This window comes from Eschrichtius robustus, chromosome 3 (assembly GCF_028021215.1).
Source record: "Eschrichtius robustus isolate mEscRob2 chromosome 3, mEscRob2.pri, whole genome shotgun sequence".
Classification (NCBI taxonomy): Eukaryota; Metazoa; Chordata; class Mammalia; order Artiodactyla; family Eschrichtiidae; genus Eschrichtius; species Eschrichtius robustus.
Genome location: NC_090826.1, coordinates 17,630,095 through 17,654,010, shown reverse-complemented (window position 1 = coordinate 17,654,010; position 23,916 = coordinate 17,630,095). Strand labels below are relative to the sequence as shown.

General features: G+C 40.8%; 1 protein-coding gene across 3 annotated transcripts in view; it reads right to left on the bottom strand.

Moving 5' to 3' along the window:
* The window catches only part of ZBTB40 (zinc finger and BTB domain containing 40), an 82,895-nt gene extending 59,957 nt beyond the window's left edge, over nt 1-22,938 (bottom strand). For all 3 annotated transcript variants that reach the window (XM_068539113.1, XM_068539115.1, XM_068539114.1), the window contains exon 1: nt 22,808-22,938. The gene's annotated coding sequence lies outside the window, so the exon portion shown is untranslated. The remainder of the gene's footprint in view (nt 1-22,807) is intronic.
* Nucleotides 22,939-23,916: the final 978 nt, after the last annotated feature.

Here is a 23,916-nt window from a genome sequence, read left to right as displayed (position 1 = left end):
TATAGAATAAAGATACTTAGAAAGAAAAAACTTAATTGGCTGAACCAAGTGCTGCATAATGACCCAAAACACAAATGGGAATTCAACACAAAGTGGAAACTAGGCCAGTGTTCTAAAAGAAGCACAAAGATTTTATTTATTTATTTAAATTTTTATTCTGTCTACTTCCAAAAAGAATCTGAAAGTTTGAGGATTCTTTAAGTTACAAAGAAACAACAGTTACACACAGGGGGAAAAAAAAACCCCAAAACCAGAAAAAGCACAAGTGAGAACTTAAGTCAGAGCTGGTAAGAAACATGGAATCCCTTCGATGAACAAGAAGGAAAGTAACACTAAAGACTTACAGTCTCTTATACACATCAGTTAATTAAATAGATGTTCTGAAATCCACAACTGCTGGCAATGTCCTCAGCAAGACACTCAAACAAAAGACTTTGCTGCCACTGCTGAAGGGTAATGGGCCTGCCATTCCCCAATTTACTGTACTTATTTCCCCATAAGTCTTCAGCCAGCAATACACATATGTCAACTAACAACTATTTATGGGTCAATTGCCTACCAATTACTCAGCCCACTGCTAGGTGCTGTGTGGGAGCCAAGTGAAGTATAAAACAAGGTCCTTGTTCACAGAGAGCTTGCAATAAAGCTGACTCAACTTATTTCAACTGGAATGACTGAAAACAGAAGTCTTAAAAGGACTCAATCCACAAGAGACAAGAAGAGGGAAAGGAAGAATAGAGAAGGGAAAAAAACAGATTGATCCCAGTGAGTGGAAAGGAAAAGGGAAGGACTGGAGTTGGTAAATGCAAGTTAGGTACAATTTCAACAGGTAAGGGTGAAAAGGGAGGGAGAGTGCTCTGGAATCATGTATGTGCATAGGCAGTTAGCACTGGACCCATTGGAAAGGCACTGGAAAGCCCTCCAGTAAGTTGCTGCCATCATTATTATGGACACTGGGCTGGCTAGGGTGGGTCTCCAAAAATGCCCATGTAAGAGGAAATGTGGAACACTAGGCTGTCTAGGTTAGGGAGGCCAGAAAATGAGCAGAGGAACTTAACCTGCTTTGAGGGAGGAGCTTCTGAAATACAGCACAATTAAAGCAGAGGTATTCCAGTGACAGATGGCATGGTCTAATAGGGAAAAGTGACTAGCAATGGGAAGGAAGAACAAGCATCCTATATATATTGTCTAATAATAAATAAAGCTCCATAGGAGCAGAAGTTGGACACACATCTGCCTAGATTTCTATATCCCAATACCCAAGAAAGAAAAGCCATCCTAATACTTGATCAAGGGTCCTCCATTCCAGTTCTCCTAACAATTCTGCACTCTCCTTTGGGCACATCTATCTCATAGTCTGAGACATCTCTCATATGGCCTGGCTCAATGCAACCTTATCTGCTTAAAGTTTGTTTTGTTTTGTTTTTACTGTTGCTATTGATAATCCCTATCTCCAGAATATAATCTTTACTTCTCTCTTGATTTCTGGGCTCTGCTGGAACCAGAGAGCTGGAAGGGACCTTGGAGAGCCCTATTCATTGCTTTCAGCAAACAGAAGTTCATTACTTTATCTATCACGTACTCTTGTCGAATGACCAAATGACCTTAGTCCAATCCCTCCCCTTTTTAACAGAGGAAACTGAGGTCCTGAGAGGCTGAGTTGCTCTTTGATCCGAGTCAGCTTTAACCCCATGGCTATTTAGTATCTCACAAACAACCAGAATCAGGTGAAATAACAGGCACTCTCAAGTAATCAGAGCAAAGATCACACACTCAGAGACAAGAAATGGGGCATGTGCTACACACAAAAAGATGATTTAAAATGTAACGTATCTAAGGAATCAGCTAAGTTAAAAGAGAACCACTAGCAATTATTTCTGAGAATGCAAGGAGGATTGGTGAGGTTAGAAAAGGGTGACCGTAGCTTTTAGCAGGCCCACATTGCTCAAGTTCAAAAGCAGCTGTCATTTGGTTTCTTCTCTTACCCTGCGGGCCTGAAAGGCAGCAATATATATAGTGTAAGGGATGCAGATTTTTGTATTTGATGCTCCTGGGTTCAGGTAGCACCTTTTTATAGGTATTGTCACTGTTGTTTCTAATATTATTATCATCACTATCATCATCATTCCATCCCAAATGCTAGCCTACTACTGTTCCAATCTTTGAGATTTGTAGCAATACCTGAACGGCCTGTGTGCTTTCCTAAGGTACGTTCTGGTCATTGGGAAATCCAGGTAGCCAGAACAGCTCTGAAGAATTTCAGTACTGAAGATTCTAAAGCAGCTGAATCGGCCTAAGAGTCACCTTTGGGGATTTGGGAGGCTGCCTACTGAGCTCTATGGTACATATCAAGTAGCGATAATACCTTGCTATATTCTGGGATTTACACCTCATCCTTCCATTTACCTTTGTTTTACAGATGAAGACTAAGGCTCAGGGACGTTAAATGGCTTGTTAAGGGCCACAGAGCTAACGAGGGGCATAACTGAGCCCACGTCTCAATTCTCAAGCCATAGTTCTTTTCTCTATAATGTGAAGGCCTCACTGGAGGCCAAGACTTAGCTACCACTTCTGCAGATTATTCTCCCTCCCAAGAGCTCAGTAGCCATTAAGAAGTATAGCTGTCAACTCTTGGTTACTCAACAAGTACACTTACAGTCTCACCCTGAGGGGAACTGTTTAGTGAGCCAACCACATCCACTGGCCCATCGGCTCAGGAGACTGTACTTTTCTCAATTACCAATTCATGTCTCGTGAACAGAGTTAGCCGTAATGGTATCCTGCTCTCTCTTTTCATAGTCTATCAAAGATATTATTTATCAAGTAATCACAAGAGCTACTAATAAGCACATTTTACATGTTACCCCCTTTAATACTAATAACCCAGCAAGACAGTTAAACCCAATTTATAATTAAGTCCCAACAGTGGAGGGGTTAAGGAACAGGCCCAAGATCACATACAAAGTCAGTAGAGGAACTGAGTTTTTTTTTTTTTTTTTTTAGGAACTGAGATTTTAATCCAGTCTAACTGAGCCTTTTAAAGCTCATGCTCTTCTACCCACTAGAACAGTTTCTCATACTTTAGTGTGCATAAGAATCACCTGGGGATCTTGTCAAAGAAAAGATTCTGATCCAGGAGGTCCGCAGTGGGATCTGAATTCTGCATTTCTAATAAGCTCTGGGTTGACTCAGATGTTGATAGTCCAAGGAATCCTCTCTGAATAGCAAAGCACTATACAACATTGCCTGTTCTCAAATCACATTTTTTCACATCTAATTATTATCAAATATGTTTTAAGCAACCCTTCACCTCTAAAAAGTTCCAAGTCATCCTCAAAACCTTCCCTTTTGCACCTGCCCTTGCTCCAGTCAGAACAGCTTTAAGAATAAAACCTACAAAATACGGAGGATTCTAATAACCAGGCCTTAGGTGAATAGCTCTGTGGCCTGGCACCAACCAAAACTCCTTTAGAATGCATTCCAGCAACCCGGACTTCCAGGGCTAGACAAGCTTCCCTGGCTGCTGCCAAAGTAAATGGAGGTCAAACTGTTCCTGATCTAAAGTGGTCAACTGAACCTGGTTAAGCCCTGGCAGGTCCTAGGATGGTACAGCCAATCAATAAATGTATGCTGAACTGGACACAGTGAAGAGATCTGGGCTCATGACACCATATATGACCTACTGTGACATTTCCATTCTAACTACTACGCCCATCTGTCTTCCCCCACAGAACAGAACAACTCTGCTTGTCTTCCATAGCGTTCCATACCCAGATCCCCTAAAAGCTGTATCGAACAGCATTTCAAGGCCTATCTTCTCTTTGGTGGTATAAAGTCTAAAGATTAAGGCTTAATATTATGTGCTGCCTTGACAGCTGGTAAAATCAAGAAGGCCTCAAATGTCCTTACCACAAATTCCAGTACCCATTCTGCTCCCATGGACAAGGTCCCCTAGCCAAACAATCCTCCTTATCAGAGGGGCCAGGCACTGTTCCTGTTTATTCCTGGGTAGTGGGTTTCAGTTCCCTGCCAGCCCCCAAAATTATTCAAACAAGCCAATCCCATCCTCTGGCATAAACCAGAAAGCACCCGCCTTCTTCATACTACAAGCCTGCCTCCCACAGCCCCTGGTTGTTAACTCTGCTCCTGAGTACACCCTCTGTGTCCTCCTCTGGGGCTGTGAGTATAAACTGCTTTCAGTCTCATCTGCCAGTGTCCAATGTTGTGTGCTTAGCCATCCCCACAACCCTAGGGTAGGAATCCCTCCCTCATCAACGAGGTGAAGAGGAGGTGATTAAAACATCGTTTTTTGCCCAATCCACTGATCTCTGCTCTTTTTCCTATCCTTGAATCTCTTGAATGCCTTTGGCAAGGTCATTAACTACTCTATGATGGTAACGATGTTCAGCATTTGTTCTAAGCTCTGTCCATACATTTTCCCACTTAACTCCCCAAACATCCCTATGAGGTAGACACCATTATTATCCCTAATACACAGATGAGGAAACTAATGTCCAAAAAGGTTATGCAACTTGCCCAAGACCATACAGGTATTAAGTTAGAGCAAAGCTCAAATGCAGATCTACCTGGCTCCCTGTTCTTAATTACTACCTTAGTCTTGAGAGGATTTCTGGGCTCAGTGCTATCATTCCTCAACTCCTCTCACAGACAGAGATGTGCGGCTAGATGCCCTGACAGGATCACCTGCATTTGAGATGCCATGTCTTTTGCTGGTCTCTGCTAAAAGATGGATGGAAATGCGTATCTGGGAAACAGTGCTATTGGAACAGGCCAGCTGGCTTGCCAGGAAGAGACTGGCAAGAGACTTCCCTCGACAGCTTGAACTTAATTTACCAAAGGTCTAGTTTGGTTATCAACCTCGTAGATACAAACACCCTATCCTGTAAAAGTCTCAAAATTAATCAGACTTGGGGAGTTTGGATAGTACTGTCTAAACTTATTGCAAAAGAGAAGAAATATAAATCAGAAAGTCAATTTATTAGTTCATTTATTAGTAAAATATGCCTACTCTCTGCAGTCATCTGTGAAAAAATTCCAGCGGCAAGGTCAAGTATAATCAGAAAGCCTTTTAGGAATCACAGAGGAGACTACATCTCTCAACATTCAGTGGTGGCCTGGTGCATCTGTCTTTGCCATGGAAGCAAATGCTTGGGCCCCAGACTGGGCAGGTAGAGTCTGAGGGTCAATGTCCACTGCATGGGCACTGCCAACTGACATTCTGTCTTGTCCCTTCCAATACCAAGTTCCTGGACTCTTCTGCGGCTCCAGCCTCTCTTCTGATACAGTTAAACTTAGCTTTGTCTTTGAGATGACCTTGTGCACCTAACTAATAGCACTGACCACATGCTAATTTTTCAGTCTCTCAGAATGTAAGCAGTACCCTCTGGTTGCTCCCGCCCTCAGGCTTTTCTTCCGGTGCTCCAAACCTCTATCCACAGCAGATCAGAACTATTCCTCCTTCAAGGAGCCTAAGCCCAATGAAGCGCTCAACTCCGAACTTATCCACCTTCTAACTTCCATCTGGGTCATCTGCCTGACACCACTGTACCAGATTCAGTCCTTACTCCTTCTCCCTTGGTCCGCTCACCTCCTCCTTCCTTCCTCCCATGCACTTCTTCCACCTATTACTCTGCATTCCTTCAGGCCACTCTGCCACAGATCACTAAAACTTAAAAAAAAAAATTATTTATCAATCACAAACATGAATGATTCCTGATCAGAAGGATAATAAAAATCAGAGAATTTTGCAACTAGAATTATCTCTAGAGACTATGTAATTCAGCCCACTCATTTTCCAGATGAAGAAACTGAAAGAAATTCAGTGACATGGCAAGTCACGTATCTAGGCAACGGTAGGGCCAGACCCAGGACCCAGGTTTCTGGTCTTTCAAGCTAGCACCTGAACCAAAGTACCAAACTCCTAAGTATATACAACAGGCCCTCGGTGGGGAGGGCTTCCTATGTATCTGACAGACTGGCAGCCACTAGCACCAGGCGTGTTATATGGTTTACTATCTTTTTCTTTGAATGTTGATTAAATATCAGTCATTGATAGATCTTTCAATGAGAAAATAATTATCCTCAAGCCATAAAACTGCCCAAAAGTATCTCAGGGAATATATGATTGCAAATTTCCCAATCCACTGTCATTAGTAGAACTATAAGGGAGGTTTGTGACTTAACAAAAACAACAAAAACAAGGGACTTCCCTGGCGGCCCAGTGGTTAAGATTTCGCCTTCCAGTGCAGGGGGTATGGTTTGATCCCTGGTTGGGGAGCTAAGATCCCACATGCCTCCCAGCCAAAAAACCAAAACACAAAACAGAAGCAATATTGTAACAAACTCAATAAAGACTTTAAAAATGGTCCACATCAAAAAAAAAAAAAAACAATTTAAGTAACGATTTAAGATATTTAAAAGATAATATATTCATGAATAACTTAACTAAGGTCAGGATGGAGAATGCCTTTCTATGCATAAAGGAAACAATAAATTTACAAGTGATCAATAGATTTGACTACATATAAATGAAAACTTCCCAAAAAACCACCACTAACAAAATTAAAAGATAAATGATAAACCAGTGAACACTTCATGTCATATGAAGTGAAAAATAAGCAGTTAATATTAGAGTAGAAAGATGATACAAAAATAAGAAAAAAATTAACATTTAAATTTTTTTAATGGACAAAGAAAAACAGATAATTCATAAAAGAAATAAACAGTCAATAATCCAATAAAAAGGTCACCCTGATGAATAAAGAAATACAAATTAAAACATTAATACTATTTAGGGGCAAGCAAATTGGAAAAGTTTTCAATGACAATATTTCATTGGGAAGCAGTGGCTTTAGACCATGGACTCTGATTTAGCAGACTTTGGTTTGAAGCCTAACTTGGACATTTACTCAGTGACCCTGGGCAGGTCACTTTAATCACCGTGAGCCTTAACGTCTTTACAGTTTTGGTGCGAAGACGAAATGAGATAATGCATCTTAAATGTTTTAGCAAAGTGCCTGTCAACAGTAAATGCTCAATAAGTGTTAGCTATTATGATAAAAATAATATGTGCATTAATAAGGCAGGGAAGGGAGCAATGAGGTACCTACACAGTGCTGATGGGAGTGTAAACTGGTAAAAATCATTCAGGGAAGTAATCTAGTAAGTAATCTGCTCATCTAGAGGTATAAAAAATGTCCTTGGAGAGGGACATGAGAATTTGGGGGTACTGAGGAGGATATACTTTACGTGCACTGTTTGAATGTTTTACCAGGATGTGTTTTACAGAATATATCTGTAATATATATCAGTTGTAAAATTACAGATTAAAAAAAGAATGAGAATTCTATGATATTAGAAGAAAAAAAATTGTTAATGTTTATTCCTTTAGACCCACTTCTAAGTATCTATCTATAAAGAAATAATAATTAGAGATATAATAAAATATTTATGCACACTGTATTCAGAGCAATAGATTTAATGGTAAAAAACTGGAAACTTAGATGTATGAGATTTTTAAAGTAAACATGGTATACAGACATATTATAGAATATCATGTAGCCATTAAAAATCAGGCTTTCTATATGGTACCTACAGCACAAGTAACCAAAGGAAAAAAAATAAATTGGACTTCATCAAATTTAAAAACTTCTGTGTATCAAAGGACACTATTATGAAAGTAAAAAGACAATCCACAAAATGGGAACAAATATTCACAAATCATATAACTGATAAGGGTCTGGTATCCAGAATATATAAACACAGTATATCAGAATAAGGTATTCAGAACTCTTACAACTCAACAATAAAAGGACAAATATACCAATTTTAAAATGGGCAAAGGACCTGCACAGATATCTCTCCAAAGAAGATATAAAAAATGGCAAATAAGCACATGAAAAATGCTCAACATCAGTAGTCACTGGGAAATGCAGATCAAAACCACAATGAGATATCACTCCACACCTACTAGGATGCTATAATAAATCAAACAAACAAACAAAAAGTACAAGCATTGCTGAGGATGTGGAGAAACTGGAAATCCTATATGTCGCTGGTGGGAATGTAAAATGGTAGCCCCACTGTGAAAAATAGTTTGTCAGCTCCTCAAAAAGTTAAATACAGACCCAGCAATTCCACTCCTAGGTATATACCCAAGAGAAATAAAAACATATGTCTACACAAAAACTTGTACATTAATGTTCACTGCAGCATTATACATAACAGCCAAAAAGTGGAAACAACTCAAGCGTCCATCAACTGATAAATGGACAAACAAAATTGTGTTTATCCATACAATGGAATATTATTCAGTCATAAAAAGGAACGGAATAATGATAGTGCTACAAACATGGGTAAACCTTGAAAACATGCTAAGTTAAAGAAGCCAGACACAAAAGGCCACATAGGGTATGATCCCCTTTATATAAAATGTCTAGAATAGGCAAATTCATAGAGACAGAAAGATTAGTGATTGCTAGATGTTGGGAGGAGGATTAGGGAGTGAATGCTAGTGGGTATGGGGTTTTTTTTTGGAGTGATGAAAATGATCTAGAATTAGAAAGTGGTGATAGTTACACAGACTTTGAATTGTACACTTTAAAACAGTAAATTGTATAGTATGTGAATTATATCTAAATAAAAAATTTTTAATTAGGCTCTTGAAGATGTTTAATAATGTGGTGAAATGCTCTCAACATACTAAAAGGAAAAAAAAACAGGATGCAACTGTATATATAATTCCAACTTGGTTTAAAAATATATGCACATGCATATATACATTTACATTGAAAAAAACAGAAAATATATTAAAATGCTAATAGTGGTTATCCCTAGGTAGTATCACTATGGGGGACTTATTTTCTTCTTCATATATTTCAAATTTTTTCTACAGTAAACAAGCATTATTTTTATAACCTGCAAATTAAAAAACCCAGGTAGGTTTGTCTGACTTCAAAGCTAGTGTCATTTGCAACATACTATACGCTCATTAGACATTTATTTAGCTCCTACCATGTACCAAGCAAAGTTAAATAAGATATAATCTCTGCCCACAAGGAATTTACATAACTCTAGGGTGGGGTCTGAACCCAAGTCCATGGACTGGGAAGGGGAAGAGGCATCTATAATGCTCTTTAAGTTACTGGACACACAGTGTTATTCAACTGCACACTTTCTGGGAGACAGGTCATGAGCAGCAGTGTAGCTCAGTGGTTAAAGGCCGGAGCTAGAGCCAGACTACCTGAGTGTGAAGCTTGAATGCCCAATTACAAAGCGTGACCTTGGGAAAATCGCCTAAACTCCATGGGGCATAGCTTCCTCATCTACAAAATAGGGGTAATAATAGTACCTCTCTCACTGGGTTGTTGGAAGATTAAATGAATAAACACAGCTAAAGCACCAGCATCATATGCTGGGGACACAGCAAGTGCTCAGTAAACTGATGAGCTGCTAGCTGCCAGCATCAGCATCAGCGTCATCGTCATCATGATCATCACTGCCACCACCTCACCACCATATTCTCAAGGAGGTAGAGACAGGAGATTAAGGACCACTAGAAAGGTTGTTTTTCACGTCTCAAAACTGGCAGCTAGCATCTGATTCTTGATAAGCCTATAATAACCATTACATTCAACTAATTTCTTTTTCCAGATTCTCTCAATCTCTAATGAAACTCTTCTTTTGAGGTGTTCAAAACAATGAGGCAAAACATCAAACTGTTTGGCATAACAAACTGCTTGTGTTCTCTTACCTTTTGTCTAATTCATAGAAACAAGCAATTTTTCAAGGCTATTATAATGGAAGGAGGCTTTGAGAGACTTATCTGCCTTTCCCCTGCCTTTCCAGGCCATGCTGCTCTGGTCCAGTAGTTCATCACCGATGACTCTTCACAGGCCAAACTGCAAAATCTCCTGAGCAACATATTCATCTAATGAGTGGCTGGGGATTGTGACTGCATTGCACCTAATGCCGACTCTTCCATCCTGCAGTCAAGACTCTCAACAAGCAATCATCACTTCAGTGCTTTCACATTCAACCTCTTAGGTGTTACAAAAGACCCTTGGCTTCATCACTGACACTTTTGTCCTGACCTGAAAATGTGGATGAGTTCTGAGTTTTCACCAATCTGATTATAATACACTTTTCTTCAGGGGGGAATAAATCTCAACCACACAGTAGCAAATTCCAAAATCAAAGACACCCATCTAATGTAAGAGTAAAGAGCTCAAGAAACTGAAGAATACCAAAACAGGCCTTGTGACTCCAGGGGCTGTGTGCTTAACAGTAAAGGTTTAGGGCACAGGCTGTAGAGACAGCTCGCCCGCGGGTGAATCACAGCTCTGCCTCTCTTACCAGCTATACAACTTTAGGCAAGTTGCTTATCTCTCTGGGCCTCAGTTTCCTCATATGTAAAATGGGGATAATATTAGCTTTATCTCATGGGGTAGTTGTAAGCATTAATAAGCCTCTGTTAGTGAGTCAACGCACATGAAGGGCAATTCCTATAACATTGTAAATATTCATTAAATGTTAAAAGGAAGCATAAAAATACACCTGCCAAAATATTTGTTTTTACAGTTTTGGGCTGTGTGATCAGTTCACAGATAAACTGTTTTTCGTTTTTTTAAATATTTATTTATTTATGGCTGCGTTGGGTCTTCGTTGCTGCACATAGGCTTTCTCTAGTTGCAGCGAGAGGGGACTACTTTTTGTTGCAGTGTGCAGGCTTCTCATTGCGGCGGTTTCTCATTGTGGAGCACGGGCTCTAGGTGCGTGGGCTTCAGTAGTTGTGGCACACAGGCTCAGGAGTTGTGGCTCGCAGGCTCTAGAGCGCAGGCTCAGTAGTTGTGGCGCACAGGCTTAGCTGCTCTGCAGCATGTGGGATCTTCCCAGATCAGGGATCCAACCCGTGTTCCCTGCATTGGCAGGCGGATTCTTAACCACTGACCACCAGGGAAGTCCGATATACTTGTTTTTAATCACTCTGCCTCATCACTTATATAAGTTACATATGTATCTTCTATATACTGTATGTCAAATATTACATAATTTTTTAAAAAGAATTTATAGACAATCACATTGCTAGTTTCACAGCTGAGTCAAGCTAGGAAAGGGAGAGGGTTAGGCCTCTCATAACAGCATGCTGGACTATATAATGTGAGAGATTTCACACAAAGCCTTTAACTCACTGAAAATTAATAGGAGATACAAAGAACTTTTGAAATCACCTGCTCCAATTCCCTCATTTGTAGATGAAGAAATTGAGGCCCTAGAAGTGTTTTAAGATCTTCCAGTTCACTAATAACAGAAATCAGACTCTTCTGTTAACTATGACTCAGATATATATTTAAGTGGAAAGCAATGAGGAAGACATTATGGAAAGGGGGAAAAGAAAGACATAGTTTGGAAGGGTTAAGGTAGCAACCTAACAATGGGAGCTAACATTTTATGAAGATTTATTATATCCCTGACACTGTGACAAGCATTTTGCATGGGTGCTCTTATATAATTTTTGCAAAACCTGGGAGGTAGTTACTATTATTAACTCCACTTTAACTGAGAAAGTGGAGACCTAGAGAGATTAAATGACTTGCCCCAAATCATAAAGCCAGTGAGCAGCACAGTCAGTAAATGAACCCACGCTGTCTGACTCTGGAGCCGGAACCTTTACCACTGGATATTGCCCAAGCTTAAGAATTTAAAAAGCAGTGAAGCTCCTGATCCTTGAGTCTTTCTCCTGCTTTTTTGGTAACTTCTCTGTTCAGAGGCAGTGCAAAGATACACAGTAAATGAAGTAGTTTTTAAGGAAGAACAGATGACCTTGATTGAGAGCCTACTTATTCCCCGCTATATGAGGCACCATACACACATTACTCTGGCCCCCTGACTTGTCCAAGGCCATACAGCTGGTAACAGTGCCACTGGGGGATGTGGAGCCCATGCCGTCCCAGCAAAGCTCCAAGACCCATTTCCCAGCCTAGTCAGTGGACAGTGTGTGCTTGTCTGTCCAGCAGATCTTTACTGAGCTCAGCCAAATGGCCTTAACTGGCTTGGAACTACACAGAGAAGAAATCAGCAAACTCCCTGCTCTCAAGGAGTTTATGGCACAGCTGGGAAGAAGAGACCACTTTCAGCTTAAAATCCTTCTTTTCTTTTTTTTTTATTTAACATCTTTATTGGAGTATAATTGCTTTACAATGGTGTGCTGGTTTCTGCTTTATAACAAAGTGAATCAGCTGTACGTATACATATATCCCCATATCCCCTCCCTCTTGCGTCTCCCTCCCACCCTCTCTATCCCACCCCTCTAGGTGGTCACAAAGCACGTAGCTGATCTCCCTGTGCTATGTGGTTGCTTCCCACTAGCTATCTATTTTACGTTTGGTAGTGTATATATGTCCATGCCACTCTCTCACTTTGTCACAGCTTACCCTTCCCCCTCCCCGTGTCCTCAAGTCCATTCTCTAGTAGGTCTGTGTCTTTATTCCCATCTGTCTTACCACTAGGTTCTTCATGACTTTTTTTTTTTCCCTTAGATTACATATATATATGTGTTAGCATACTGTATTTGTTTTTCTCTTTCTTCTACATTCTGGTTAAGCAGCAGAAGCACTGAAGAGTCTATGAAGCCCCAACTTCCTATGAGACTGTCCTATTACCGTACTCAGATCACCCAGCCTTCAGGACATTTCTGTGTATATTTCATACATGAACTCCATTCTCCTCTCCCCTTAGTACTGTAAGCTTTTTCTCTTGCCTTTGAAGAAGTGGGAATTATTTTCATCTCTATCTTTCTCCCATCCATCACCAGGGATTATGACAAGAAGGTTAACTTAAAGAACTAACATTAAAAAAAAAAAAAAAAGCAAAAGAGGATAACTTCTCTATTGTCTTTAACGTTTGGAAAGAGCCTATGGGATACCATAGTATTTGCTCAAAAATGTTCAAAGAAATACATGGAAATCTTCATTTTCTGCTGCCCAGGAAAAAAAAATCCAGAACTCTAGGGGCCAATTATTCTGCTGTCTTGGACTTTGACCTTAGAAAGTCTCCCTCTGGTTTAAATCTGACCGGAACTGAGGGCAGTTGACAGCAGAGTACCAGCTATAAGAGCAGCTTGTGTCTAGGTGGTCAAATTTAATGACTGCCAGGGCTTCTGAGCATCATTCAGAAGTTATAGTACCGTACCAAACCTATGGGCTAAATGAATAAGAGCAGCAAGTTTCACTGTTGTTTAAATTTATAAGTTCTTACTATGTTCCCAACAGCATGCTAGGAGCTGGGTACTCAAAACAGTGACAGGCCTTTAAAAATGAACTAAGATCAGATTGCACTAATAAAACTAGATAAAGGGAAGGCAGAGCAAAAGCAGAGAACATAAGAGAAGCAATAAAGAGGGAGAGAGAGGAGGGATTACTGTTTGCAAACAGTAAAAGTGAGGGAAATATCTGTGATGTGAATTAGAAGGGAAGACTAATATAATACTACTACCAGTTAAAGTTTAGAAGAATAGCTCTTGACCATCTCCCTTGCTTCTGCTTTTCCCTGGCCAGCTGGAGTTTAAAATTTTAAAAACAATCTTAATAAGGAGCTAAAAAGAGTTGGGTTCTACACCTGACTTTAGCTCTGTAACCTTGAGTTACTTAATCTTTCAAAACCTGTTTTCTCAAGTGCAAAATGAGTGAACATGTATATGGGAGCTCATAATGCTATTCTCACTTTTATGTTTGAAATTTCCATAACAATTTTTTAAATGGGGATAATAGTATCTATTGCTTAGTTGCTGTGAGGATTACAAGAAATTGTGTAAAACACTTAGTACAGTGCCTGGCACTTTTTAGGTGTTCATTAAATGCTAACTATTATTATCAACATGGTATTTTTTAAGTTCTGGGATGGGGATAAGGAGGAGAGCAAAATGCTATGAATCAGTGAATTAAGGCTACAGACTGCAGACTTAGGAAAAACTGTGCAAGGAAAACCTTCCCAAATATAGCTCTTACAGGCTTCTCACTCTTTTATTCACTTTGCTTTTCCCCTTACTGCTTTATTCATTCCATTCAACAAATATGTACTGACTGCCTACAGTATGCAGGACACAGAGCTAGGTATTGAGAATGGGAAAGAGAGGAAGAAAGACAACAGAAGGGGTTTTGAGGGGACAATATAATGGGATGGGCTTTTGGAGCAGGGTATCTATGAACCACCAGAAACGATATGCAAAAATTTTTGAGTATGTGGGTGTATATCACTTCTCTGAGAAGTTCTGGAGGGATTCTTAAAGGAATTATTTATTTTTTTAAAAAGTTAAGAATGAAAGTCTAATAAACTGAGCAAGAAGCAAACAAACTTCATATAAGGAAAAACATAAAATACTCTTGAAAAATCACAAAAGTAGCCTTGAGCAAATGGAAAGACAGACCGTGATCTTGGATAGAAATATTCAACATCATAAAGATGTCAGTTCTCCCTAAGCTAATTTATAAATTTAACATAATCTCAATAAAAATACCATCAAGTTGTTTCATCCGGAAATTAGACAAATTTATTACAAAGCTCATATGGCAGAATAAACAAGGAACACAGCCAGGAAAACTCTGAAAAGGAGCAATATGAAAAAACTAGCCCCTCCGGACAGTAAAACAAATTACAAAGCCTCTAAAATTAAGATAGTTTTGTAATGGCATATGAATTGACAATCAATGGAACAAAACAGAAAATCCAGTAGGAAACCCAAATGCACATAGGAGTTTAGTATCTGCTAAAGAAAGCATCTCAAATCAGTGGAGAAAAGATAAGAGCTTTTAATAAGTAGTGCTGGGACACCTGGCTGGCCACTGGAAAAAAGATAAAATTGGATCCTTCCTCAAACCAAATGCCAAGATAAATTCCAAATGGATCAGTCTTAGATACTAAAAAAAAAGAAAAAAAAAAGTGAAACCATATATGTACTAGAAGAAAACATTAATGAATTCCTCATAAGTTGAGAGTGGCACAAACTTCCAGACTCTGACTCAAAATCTAAAGTAATACACTGTAAAGACTGATCATTATGACTATGTAAAGATGTAAAACTTTTGTACAGCAATAACACTACATATGTAAAGTCAGGCATGTGACAAGCTGGAAAAAATATTTTTGTAACTTATACCACAGACATTGGGCAGATATTCTGTAACTCACAAAAGGAGAAAACAAAATTAAACTATACTGAAATGTTATTTCTTACCTAACAAACTGACAAAACCCCAAAACTCTGGCAGCAAGACTCAAGAGAAACAGAAAAGAAGGGTCAGGCATGAAATAAAAACTTCTATGAATATACCTTGTTGTATAGTTTTGATCTTGGAAACATGTAAATGGTTTTCATAGTTAAAAAAACAAAATCAGATTTTTTAAATCAATTCTTAAGTTTTAAAACAAATGGGTCTGTTTATCAAGTTGGTGGCATAACCACATAGAGAAAATAATTACATGAAGTGACTTTAGGACAGTGTTTGACTATACAACTCAAATAGCATATATTCTAAGGACAAAAGGAACCACATAGAAAACGAAAACAACGTTCAGTAATCTAATGGTCAGGACAGACAGCAGCATTGCTACTTGCCTGGTTAATAACACGGCCAGGGAAATCCAGAGAGAAGGAACAGCCCGAAAGCCCCAGAGCATGGCCCACGGTCCAGGAAGGGTGAAGTTCCATGTTGCCCATTGAGTGTCAATGACTGACGCTCAAGTAGAAGGGTAAGAGGGGAGTGGAGAAAGCGCTAAGAGTTGAGGCTTGAGGTGGGCACAGCCAGGGCTTGAGGGCAGCCCAAGCCATGCCAAGTAACCACACAGAGGGCAGGCAAGCCATCTTGGAGTTTTAGCCTGGAGAGTAAGGTGTTCCGATCTGTGCTTTATAAAGATCACTGGCAACAGTGCACAAAATAGATTGGATCGGAACAAAGGTGGAAAGCTGGCTGGCCAGCTACAGACTGCTGCGGCAGTAATCCAAGACAAGAGATTACAGTGGCTTTAGCCAAAAGAGAAAGGGGACATCAACAGGCTTGCAGTCTAAAAAATGTGTGCCATTGTGGGTGGGGAGTGGAAGGGGGTGGAGAGTTGAGAGAAGGGGAAGAACACTGGATGACTCCCGGGTTTCTGTCTCTGGCAGCTCCGTGGTGCCATCCCCTGAGACCAGGAACCCAAGAGAAGTACCGGATGGAAGAAAACTGCTAAGTTCACTGCTTCCAGAGCCCCTAGTGGGGGCAGGGGGCTAAGGGAGTCAAGAAGGAAGACCCAACTGTCAGGCCACAGTCCTAGAAAGCTGAGAAACAGATGAAACTGCAGAGTTAGATTACCTCTTGTAAAATTTTCTCAAAGTCAGAAATAGAATCATATACTGTTCATTTTTGTTTTTTATATTAAAAAAAAAAGTCAAGTAACCAGTATTTGGAGCCTCAAAAGCTATTATTCACACTTATAATCCTTTGTTTCTAATCTCCCTCAACCTAGTTGGGCCCTTTCCTTCATAAAACATGCCCTATTATATGTCCCAGAACCAGATTCTAGAACTTATAGCAGAAGTCACTCATGCAAACACCTTCAGGGGTCAGACAGATGTAAAATCTCTCATGTTTAAATGTAAGCAACTAATTGGTAAACACAACACGGGCCAAACTCTGGCCTAAGCCATTTTCTATTGAGATCCCATTTTTACAAAATATCCTAACATAAAGATTTAAAAGATATTTCCTTCCTTTTTTTTTTTCCTTCCGGGTACTAATAAAACCAGAAATTACATCACAAACTGACTTTTTCAGAGGTCCTAATATTAGACAAGTTCTGAGATAAGTTTGGTTTCAAAATAGCAGCTCTACTGTCACAGACACAGAGGGTCTCCAGGACAAATGCAGGGGAAGCATCCTCGCCGCCTGTCTCTGCTTCCTTGAATCTATCCCTCTCCTCCTCTCTCCCTTTTAACCCTACTTTCCTAACCCTGAGGAACTGACTCCACCTGCAAAAAGCTGATGCCTAGAGCCAAAGTACTGGGCTTCTACTACTCTTCCTTTCACCTGTCAGAAGAAACAAATACGTTCATCTGCTAACCAGGTTGTCGAGACAACATGTCCCCATTTCACCAGTTTCATATAAAATAACGACAATGATCTCTAAGGTATCCCTGAAGCACCTCATTGGGTGAATGCCTATATTATACACAAACATTCAACTATCTTTGACCAGTTTAGACAGGAAACAAAGCAAGAAAAGATACTTTTACATCTTTGAGGTCAAGGTCCCAGAGCAATAGAAAGTACTAGTTTTAGGGGGATTCTCCTCACTGTTTCGGTTCAGTGGTGTTACATGTTCATTGTTGGCTCTGTACCTTTTGAAGGGTCAAGGACCCCTCTGAGACCTGACTGCAGTACAAGCATACCATAAAATACCATTTTATTGTGCTTTGAAGACAGTGCACAATTTTTACAAATTGAAGGTTTGTGGCAACCATGCATTGTCAGATGATGGTTAGCATTTTTTAGCAATAAAGTATTTTCTATGTGACTCGCTTTATTACAATATTCACTTTACTGCAGTGGTCTGGAACTGAACCCGCCATATCTCCAAGCTATGCCTGTAATGGGCTCTCTTCCCAGAAAAAAAAATGGCATTCACACAAATCTGCAGGCAAATTCAAAGGATTCATGGATCCCTTGCAACTTGACCATTTACCCCAGACTAACAAGCTGATGTGGATCAGCAATAACATATTTACTTTATCTATGGAAATGAAATACTTGATGTCATGATTTTGAGGATATGGAGTTAAATAAAAACATTAGGGAAATGTAAGGAAAGATAGCTTTCTTTCCCTACCTTTCTCTCCCTTGAGAGCTGTAGGAGTCTTACAACTGCACACTCTCTGCAAATGAAATACCGCACCCTCTGCATGACTTAAAGAAAGTGACAACCTCATCTCTGAATTTAAATGCCTTAATATTTAATTCTTTCCTCTATTTGGTTATAGCTTGCTTTCTCCACATTATCAAGATGATGGCTTTAGAAGGCAGGCTATTGGAGATCCAGAAAACAATATATCCCAATTCAGTTTCCTTGTGAAAATCAAAGAGCTCACTCTCTTGAAGAGTTGAAAGAGGCTGAAGGGTCACCGCTTCCCCCCAGGGTGCTGGTACAGGCAGTACTCCAGAAGGGTAATGTAAATAGTATGAGGCAACAGGGCATACCAATTTGTTTTTCAATCTGTTTTATTTCAGTTCAAAGCACCTTTGCAGATAGATAGTCCAGGAAAATAAGCCACACTTTGGTTATACCCAGTCTTCCTCAATCTCCAAAAGCAGGTGAGTATTGCCAAAGTGTGGCTTGTTTCCCTGCGCTGCCTGTCTGCAATGATGCTTTGAACTGAAATAAAATAGATTGAAAAACAAATTGGTATGCCCTGGCTCTTCCTGCAGCTTTATATTATCCTTCAAAGCTAGTGTTACCACCTACTCTTTACTGGAATCCAACAGACCCAAATCACAGAGTAAAACTGCAATACTTTAAATGTGAAGGTCCCACCCAAACCTAAAATAGCAATTTAATTCAGGGCTTGTTGGTTAACATTGCATTAACATGCCACTCTCCGTCCAGTTCCTTGCTCCATTTGCTGGGCTGAATTACATCTTCTGATGACACGTGCAATATGGTTACTGGATACAGTTTAAAACGAAACTTGACACTGCTGACCTTCCTATATGGTTTGCTCAATTTATTACTGCCTCTGTAATTTTGCACGGTCATGAGCCCAAACATCATCATTTATTTCTACCTATTCAAAAAGTCTACCTGCTTTAAAGCATGCAACATTCTGCTTAAAGTATGCAACATTATTTTCAAAACTTTTAGAGGAAACCCCAAATCATTTGCAAACAAATTCTAAAATTACTACCAACTAGAAGAAGCCTATCATTTTCTTAGAATGAAGGAACACAAATAGTTTCAAGCTTAAAACACTAAAATGATGAAAAACGCTCTCCATAGACAGTTGTATAATTTTGTTTAAAAAATTAAATCCTATTTGGAAAAGCTCCTCTCTTAACAAAACATTAAGAAAAAAATAAGATCTGTTCTCCTCCCCCCAAAGATAGAAACACACACACATATACCCATGCACAGCCCCCCCCCCACACACACCCTCATCTGTAACATACTTCTGAATTTTTGTTATTATTTATCACTTTAAGTAAGTTTCCATTTGGGGTCAAATGTGGTTAGTTTTCTCTAATTGGAATTCAGCAATATGTGTGTAACAAAAAGAAAACACACAACAATCCTTTGAGAAGGTACCATTATCCACATTTGACAAATTAGACAATAACCTGTAACTGGCCCAAGAGCACGCAGCTCTATCAGCAGTAAAGCTGGGTACAGGGCCGGGACTCAGAGCACAAGACTGTGAAACACAACACATTCACTGGCTTCTTTCAGTTCTGTAACTCTCCAAGTTCTTGCCAGCTCACAGTCTCTGAACCTACCGAAAAGTTCTTCCTCTCCAATTCTCTCCCCTTTCCCTTCCTTTGGACTGGATCCTGGTCACTCAACAAGTTTCAGCTTAAACTACCCAGAAGAGAGGTCTTTGGGGACTATCCTGGTAATAATAGGTGGTCTCCCAGGTCAACACTGTTTCATTTGCTTTATAGCTGTTGCCACAATCTGGAGTAACTTTGTTACCTCTTCACTGTGTTAAGACACTCGGTTTTGGGTCCATGTTTCACCCTGATAATCATAGCCACAGTGGTGCCTGGTAAATAGCAGACACTCAAATATTTGTTCAGTGAATGGCCTGGATTTATTTACTATTTACCAACTACCAGGTTGTGGGCACTGGCTAGCAGCTGATACAAGAAGAGGTGAAGTGTGGTCCCTGCCCTTCAAGACCTCCCAAGTTAGTAGGAAAGATAACAAACAGATGGAATAATTCAGGGTGGTTAGTGTGATCAGTTTAGGTTCAGATCCCAGCTCCCTTATGCATTAGCTATGTAACCTTGGTCATCTCTCCTGACTCTGTTTCCTCATCTTTAAAATGGGAATATTAATACTACCTATGTCATAGTGTTGGTGTGAGGATTAAAAGATAAGCCATGGAAATAAAGCACACAGTGAAGTCCTTGGCACACAGGAATCACTCAATAAATATTAACTACTAATTTTATTATTATGATGCAATGACAGCTATATATGAAATTATCTTTGTTTACCTATATGCCACCTGTCCAAGCCCCTACAGAATTTAAATTCCATGGAAGGGCAGAGATTACATTGATCTTGTTCACCACTGTATTTTCAGGGATTTGAATCATCGCTAGTATATTCTAGGTGCTCGACAAATACTGAATGATTCAACAAATGTATGCATGCAAGCATGGGTGTTCTGAATCTATTTGTTAGTTAAATTAGTGATGAATAGTTAGGTTTGGGAACAACTCTTATAAAAGAACAACGTCTACTAAATAGACATGTCTCCAAAGAAGATATACAGATTGCCAACAAACACATGAAAGGATGCTCAACATCATTAATCATCAGAGATATACAAATCAAAACTACAATGAGGTATCACCTCACACCGGTCAGAATGGCCATCATCAAAAAGTCTACAAAATAAATGCTGGAGAGCGTGTGCAGAAAAGGGAACCCTCTTACACTGTTGGTAGGAATGTAAATTGATACAGCCACTATGGAGAACAGTATGGAGGTGTCTTAAAAAACTAAAAACAGAACTACCATATGACCCAGCAATCCCACTACTGGGCATATACCCAGAGAAAACCATAATTCAAAAAGAGTCATGTACCACAATGTTCATTGCAGCACTATTTACAATAGCCAGGACATGGAAGCAACCTAAGTGTCCATAGACAGATGAATGGATAAAAAAGATATGGCACATATATACAATGGAATATTACTCAGCCATAAAAAGAAACGAAATTGAACTATCTGTAGTGAGGTGGATGGACCTAGAGTCTCTCATACAGAGTGAAGTAAGTCAGAAAGAGAAAAACAAATACCGTATGCTAACACATATATATGGAATCTAAAAAAAAAAAAAGTTTCTGAAGAACCTAGAGGCAGGACAGGAATAAAGGTGCAGACGTAGAGAACTGAATTGAGAGCACGGAGAGGGGGAAGGGTAAGCTGGGAAGAAGTGAGTGGCATGGACATATATACACTACCAAATGTAAAACAGATAGCTAGTGGGAAGCAGCCGCATAGCACAGGGAGATCAGCTACGTGCTTTGTGACCACCTAGAGGGGTGGGATAGAGAGGGTGGGAGGGAGACGCAAGAGGGAGGGGATATGGGGATATATGTATACGTACAGCTGCTTCACTTTGTGATACAGCAGAAACTAACACACCATTGTAAAGCAATTATACTCCAATGAAGATGTTAAAAATAAAAAATAAAAATAAAAACAACGTCTAAATTAGGAAGTGGGGTGTGGCAGAAGTTTGATGATTTAGCCAAGTAGAGAAAATTTTCAGTTGAGGCTGTAATTAAATCTCCACAAGCCTACAAAGATTTGGATTCGATTCCAAGGAAGAACCAATAGTCCCAGTTTGAGAGATGTGAAAGAATGAAGTCCAAGCAGAACGACATGGGTCCCCAGGCAGGGCGCTCCCAGGGAAGAGCTCAATTTGCCAGACCTATAATCTATTACACTCTTAAACAGCTTAACCTCTCAGAACCTGGGCTTCCTCCTCTTACGCAAAACAGACACGGACACTTCTAAAAAGTTGTTGGTACAAAAAAGCTGTGTATGAATATAAATAAGCAACTGGCTTACCGTAGGCGCTCGGTAGAATGGTATTATTGTTATTCAAAGTAGGAGAAACAATTCCATTTTGAATAATACACCAATAAGACCAGAAAAGGTAATGGAAGCCAGAGTGGTTGGTCAAATAAAGAGCTCTGGGTGCATAGGGCAGTTGTAACTAGAGTTTCCCACTCCGTGAGAAGGGACCTGAGGAATCCCTGGAGGACAACACCGACCCAGTGTACTTGTGTCTAGAGCTGGGGCCGCCACAGTTTTTCTGTGAAAGGCCAAAAACATTTTCGGCTTCGTGCGCCAAGGGATCAAAGCCATCAGATGTCTGTTGCAACTACTCAACTTTGCTCTTGTAGAAGGAAAGCAGCCATAGGCAATACATAAACCATGAACACGGCTGTGTTCCAATAAAACTTCATTTACGTACATCAGAATCTGATTTCATACAACTGTCACAAATTATGTGAAATATTCTTCACAGCCATTAAAAAAAATGTAAAACCTTCTTAGCTCCCGGCTGACAAAAACGGGGGAGGGGTGAGGGGCGGATTTGGCCCAAGACCCTAACTTGCCAGGGTCCCGGGGTCGGGATTTGGCGGGAGGGGAGGAGGGGTGAAAGTGCGAGAAGCAGCTGCGAGGAGTGGCCTCCGATCGCGCCGAGTAGCAGGCGACGAGGGTTGAGGGCAGGTCCCAGGCGGAGAACAGGCCCCAAGCGGGGACTAGGACCGGCCGAGTGTCCTGGCCGGGACCCCGAGGCCTCTCCCCGCCACAGACGACAGCGGAGCCTGCGCTCGGGGTGCGGGCCGCCCCAGGGCTCCACGTCCCGGGGCGGGGAGAGACGGCCGGGACTTGGCAGAGCGCAGCGGACTTCGCCACGCCGAGGGGGTCTCTGTTCGCCCCTCATTCGGGGCGCCTCTTAGGCCACAGCTGCAAAAGGGGTCTCCACGCTGAGTCCCAGCCCCGTTTCTATGGTTACCTGTTCAGCACCGATTCAAACTGCGGTTCTTTATTGACAGCGCCATAAAGGACACGAACACTCCTGCCCGAAGGGAACAATAAAGCTTTCTCCATTCAACAGCGCCAGAGACGCCAGCAAGCGGCCATTTTAAGGCCGGCGCGGAAGGGGTATAAGCAAGGAGGGGGCGGCCCGGCCTGCCCCGCGCGCCACAGTCACGTGCTGGGGGCGGGCCTCACGGGGGCGGGGCGCGCGCTCTCCACCAATGCTAGCACGCTGGGACAAACCCGTTGCTAGCCGCTTCTCTGACCTCTGACCCTTGACCAGTCCTTCCCCTCCCCACACTCCCTTAGGAAAGTTCTAATGGGTTTCTACCTTCCCTCGCCCGGGCAGCACTAAAGTTGAGATCTTATCTCAAACAACGGCAGAGAATTAGGCACAAAAGATTTCTTTCCATTTTTCCAAAACAAGTTAACGTGCAAGGCGGAGACGTGACGTGAGCCGCGCCCCAGACGCATTCTCATTGGTGGAGAGGCTTGGCTCGGACGTAATAGGCTAACAGACCCGTATCAACCAATTGTGGCGTCTTGAAGGCATTTTGGTCACGCCTCTCCTTCCTCCCCATTTTGGGATGTAGAGGCTTGCGGGTAGAAGCGTTAGTTTTGCTTGTGCTCTTTTTTCGTGTTACGCACCGTCGCACCTTATGCGTTTCGTGTTGGAATTCCTCTTGCGACCTTCACACAGCCAAACAAATGAAGTCATATCCATACAGTATCAGACAAATTAAGTCACATCGGCTCTGGCCCACTGAGCCTCACTATGTCTGTCTGTCCCTGACACGCAATTTTTCTGTCCCTGACAGTCATGCCGCCCAAATCCGGTTGTCTCAGTACAAAACGAAGTTCCCTCTTTGGTTACAGCTGTTGCATCCACAGGGTCGATATTGTGTCGTTCTGAGGGATGTTGGACTGACTCCCATCACCGTTTTAATCACAAATTCAATCTACTGGGCAAAACTCATTTTCATTGTTGCTGTCATCCAGTTCATCTTTTTTTTTTTTTACTGTCACTGTCCAGTATGCGACCCCTCTCTATAACCACAAACTTCAAACAGTTCTGTACAATATAGC